Below are 5,000 nucleotides of genomic sequence, written 5' to 3'. Positions count from 1 at the left end.
TTTGTGCTGTTTTACTACTTGCTGTTGACACTCAGCAAGTAGCTCCCCCAGCGATGATCTTATCAGGGTTGGGAGAATTTTGAAAGTTTTGCATGATCAAAGCAGCTCTGTTGTTGCAAAAGCCCCCCTTCCCTTCCAGAAGTTAACGGTGATGATGGGATGAAATTTTTGTAGCATACAGCTTATGCATATATTTAGCGGAAAATACACACACACACACACACACACGCACACACAGATAATTACCAAGGGCACTTCCACCAAAAACACACACACACACAAAAAAACAGATGAGTGAAAGAAAATACAGCCCCTTTCCTTTTGCCACCTAGTGAGGTGATGGGAAAGGAGCGCCCTGTGAATCAAACAAACAAACAAACAAACGAAGTTGCTATTCCGTAGAGCCGGTCCACCCCACCATCATCACTAGTCCCCGCGGAGCATGGGTATGCCTGTGTCATGCGCCTGACGGACTGCGTCACCATGGTGGCTGTCGCATTGCACATCACAGCACCCACCATCCTCATCCTCACCACCATCTTCGCCATCCTCAGAAGCGCTCACACACACACACACACACGCCACACACACACTCCAGCATTATCATCCTCGCTGCCTGCTGCAAGTGTGCTTGTGTGTATGTGTGTGGGTGTGAATCTCCTCACACTGGTGAAAACTCATCGTCACAGGGCCGAAAATAATTAGCAGCTCATTAGGCAAGATTGCGTTTGTCTGGCGCCATTTCTTTCGTTAGACGCGCTATCTCTTGTTAGACGCCCCCCCTACACACACACACACACACACACACACACACTTCCACCCTCCCTCTGCAGACGAATCTGCAGGCATTTGGTCGACTCCTGCTCCCAATTACCCTCCTTAGACACGGAGCAGAGGGAGACACGCCGGAGAAAAACACCACAAAGCTGCTAATTATTTTTGAGTCTGTCGTTGCTCTGCGGTCTTGGTGCAAAGCGGAACCCTGCCTAGCACAGCGAGCGTTGTTGGGTGAAAAGAGTCTCTCTTTTTTTTTACCCACTCAGCGATCCTGCCTTTTTGGATGAAAAACTATGTTTACACACTGAATGACAAACAATTATATTATATATATATATATATATATGCCCTACAAATGGCACAGGGTTTGTTTGCGCTTGCACGGGCGTGTGTACACTGTATGTGTGTGTGTGTGTGTGTGTGTGTGTGATTGATTGAGAGAGAGTGACGTTTCGTACTGTGGGCACCCCTCGACTGTGTGTGGCTTGTGTTGAGCTTCCTGCTGGACTCGTCTGGCCAGTTTGACTCTTGTTCACCACATGGCAGCTGACTGCAGGTCGGATCTGGCTGGGATTCGGCCCTGATCTGGCTCTGATCTGGCTCATATCCAGCTGATCCCAGGCCAGTCAGCTCCCTGAGTCAGCTGTTGTGCACACACACACACACACCTTCCCTCCTCTGTTAATGGTGTGTGTATCCTCACGATAGCGTGGACAGAGGAGCCTCCCTGTCATGCCCAGGAAAACACTCACATACTCACACACAAACATACTCACACACACACATAGTCACACACTATGTCCTATGAGGGTCATCTGTCATCCTGTCTTAAATAAATGTGTACGCTCCTCTCCTGCACGTAAAGCGCACTCTCCTGTTTTACACGTAAAGTATACAGCACTCTCCTCTCATGTAAAGCACGTAAGTCGACACATTAAGAGCACTCTCCTGTCCTACAAGTATAACGCACTCTCCTGTCCTACACATATAGACCACTCTCCTGTCCTACACGTAAAGAGCACACTGTCCTAAATGTAAAGACCACTCTCCTGTCCTACACGTAAAGAGCACACTGTCCTAAATGTAAAGACCACTCTCCTGTCCTACACGTAAAGAGCACACTGTCCTAAACGTAAAGAGCGCACTGTCCTACACGTAAAGAGCACACTGTCCTAAATGTAAAGAGCACTGTCCTGTCCTACAAATATAACGCACTCTCCTGTCCTACACATTAAGAACACTCTCCTGTCCTACACACAAAGCGCTGACACCACTCCTCTCGTCCTGAAGTCAGTGGTTTCGTCACTCACTCCTTTGGCATGTATGGAGACAAAGGGAGGGCAGATGGCGTCAAGCGTGCCCGGTAGCTCTTTCTCACACACTCCAAACAGACAGAATGAAGTAGTGACACACACGCACACACACACACACACACACACACACCGGACCTCGGCTCTCACAATGCCCACTTATGCCAACATGTGGCGGTGCCAGCTGTGCCCTAACCCTGCTGTCGAGCCTTGGCCGTTGTGCCCGGAGTGAAAAGGGAGATTGTTCTCCTTCTCCGGCGAGGAGCAGCATGGCACAGGACACACCACCACCACCACCGCCACCACCACCACCCCTATTCCCCTCACCCCTTGCCCTCTTAGACAGGCAGGCTGTCGCTATCAGGGTCCGACAGCAGTAGCCACCGATATCGACCCGGCCCCCCTCTCTCCAGCCAAGTCACCAAGGCCGTGCCCATCTAACGCTTTCATCATCAGCCGATCCCGTTCTGTCCCAGTGCGCCCCCGGAAGCCCGGTAGTAGTGCACCGTTAGGGCCCCGTGGAGGCACTGAGGACAGAACCTGGACCGGGAACCAGAGCCAGAGAGCCCAGACCCGGTCTTGGGGGCCCACTACCACCACCACCACGGTGTCTTTTAGATTAACACTTTACCGTGCTGCTGTTAACACCTGCCTCTTGCGCCGGGGCTGCTGCACTGGTCCGATGCATGTCCCCCATGCCTGTGCAATCACCCTCATCTCTCACCACCACGGGACATTAACTGGAATAATACTCATCGTCACCAAAGACAGTCAAATGAGACGCCTTTTTAACAGGGGGACGTCGTCCATGTCAGTGGCGCCCTCGTGCTGTACACAGAATAGAATGGTAACGTGACGTCGCTGAGTTGTTCTTAGTGTTAGCTAAGCTGTCGCGTATTCATGCTTCCAAAAAGTGATTTACATATGTCAATTATTACAAGGGCCAGTATCTCAGAGCAACTCTGGGTTAAGAGCCTTGCTCAAGGTTTGAACCCTCAACTTGTACTTGGTAACTGCATAGCTAGCCCTGTTCCTTAGCCACGATGCTACTACCGCTAATGCTGCTCGGAATAGAATGATAGCAGTATGTATGTCGCTGAGTTGGCTAAGTTGTTGCATGTAACAGTGATCTCTGCCGTTTAGTCCTTGAGTAAGAAATACTCCTTCTCCTAATCCTTCTGCTGTACTGGGGCTTCACTAAAGGCTGTGTGGGGTCACGCCTTAGGCATGTGTGACTCCAACAGGGCGTAAGAACGTGCGCTCATGCAGGAGATAGCTACAGGGTCATGACCTTTAGTTAGACTCCACAAACAGTGTAGGGTTTTGCTTGTTTATGCTTCTGTAGATAAAGAATTTTTTTTATTCGCATTCTTCGTGGCACATTTGGGCCTGAGCGGACGTAAATTTGAGACAGAGTGTACTACTATGTTTTAGCCTATGTGCCTGCCTGGTAACATCAGGAGTGTCCACACTTCTTCTTAACGCAGCCTAAAGGCTAGCCAGACACAGCTGGAAACTCGTTTTGTTTTTATAATCAGGTTAGAGAGCCGGCAAAGCATATCAACCGTCCTCTGACCCTCTGAAACAAATGTGATATTTTCTGTAATGAAATTACCTCGGAGAAAGCCCATTATATCTATTCCTTAAGGTCGTTGCTGATATGAGGCTCTCTAAACTGCAAACCGAGAAACAAACCCCAAATGAACGAATGAAAAGAAGGAGGAGCAGGAACTTTGCGACCTGTCGTTAGCACAACAGAATCAGAGACTCTTAGCCTAATTGAAGGTTCATTCAGATTCAGATGTTGTTGTGTGATTGTCAGTTCTTCGGTTTCATCGCTCCCATATCACAGCGAGCTCAGTGGTGCTGAGTGTTTATACATAATGCATCAGCTCTGGTGTTGTACGACGATGTTCCACAGCTCCGCGGGGTTGTAATGATTTATTCCGTCTGTCGAGGTACAAGGAGTCCCAGTTTGTCCAAACTGATCAGAAATGGTTGTGTTTGGTACTGTAGATGTTGATTGTCCCTCAGAACTTTTTTTTCTGTCTTCATTCATTCATCTTCCAGCTCCATCTTCAGCTGTTTTAACCAGCATGCCTGCTTTCGTGTCCTCCTGTGCCGATGCACACTGAATTTTCAATCAGGCAGCTATGAGTTCTCTCAGATTGAGATTATTACGGCACAAAAGCAAGAGCAATTATGAAAGTATTGGGGAAATTGACCATGAAGGCTGTTTTGGAATGAGCTCGTTAGCGTAGTAATAACCCTCAGCTTGCTGGGCCCTCGGCAGGTACGCGCCGTGTTTACACGCGGAAGCACTCAGGTACGCCTCGGCCCGCAGAGTCGGGGGAAGATGAGAGAGAGAGGGAGAAATCATGTGCGAGTGGCGAGACTTTCTCAAGACTTTCTGTGCTTTTGCTTTTGAGCTGTAAGCAGGGCCTCAAGTGAGCTGTCAAACTGAGGCAGCGTGTGGAAGAAAGGCAGGCCAGCTAGTTGCCACAGAGAGCTAATACTCTCCCTTTGAAATTACTTTTCATCAGGACACCATGCTGATATATGTACTGTACAGCTAGTTCTTTCAGATCTGCAGATAGCGTTTTTTGTGATCTGTGAGGAAGCTAGTAGTAATATCAAATTTGAATTATTCGTAGTTCAATAAGGCAGAAAGAACTTAATAAATGCTAACATATTTGATTTTTTTTACATTATTATTATTATTGCTAAGTGAGCAACATGACCATTACTGCTATACGTGTTACTATGCAGTGTTAACATGCTCTATTTCCTTTTTTTGAAACACATGCATTTTTTATAACATATGCTCATTTTGCTGGGCTAGATCAGGTAAAATGTACGCTATCAGTGCATTTTAGCTCAGATGCATGTCCTAACAATGACTTGAATTGGCTT

At 47.9% G+C, this 5,000-nt stretch overlaps 1 protein-coding gene across 1 annotated transcript in view; it reads left to right on the top strand.

Annotated features, from left to right (window-relative positions):
- ncam1b (neural cell adhesion molecule 1b) overlaps positions 1-5,000 on the top strand; it is a 118,763-nt gene that overhangs the window by 68,637 nt on the left and 45,126 nt on the right. The gene's annotated exons all lie outside the window — the stretch shown is intronic.

Source organism: Sardina pilchardus, chromosome 19, assembly GCF_963854185.1.
Source record: "Sardina pilchardus chromosome 19, fSarPil1.1, whole genome shotgun sequence".
NCBI classification, from domain to species: domain Eukaryota; kingdom Metazoa; phylum Chordata; class Actinopteri; order Clupeiformes; family Clupeidae; genus Sardina; species Sardina pilchardus.
The sequence above is the reverse complement of the archived record's forward strand: the minus strand, read 5'-3'. Positions and strand labels throughout refer to the sequence as shown.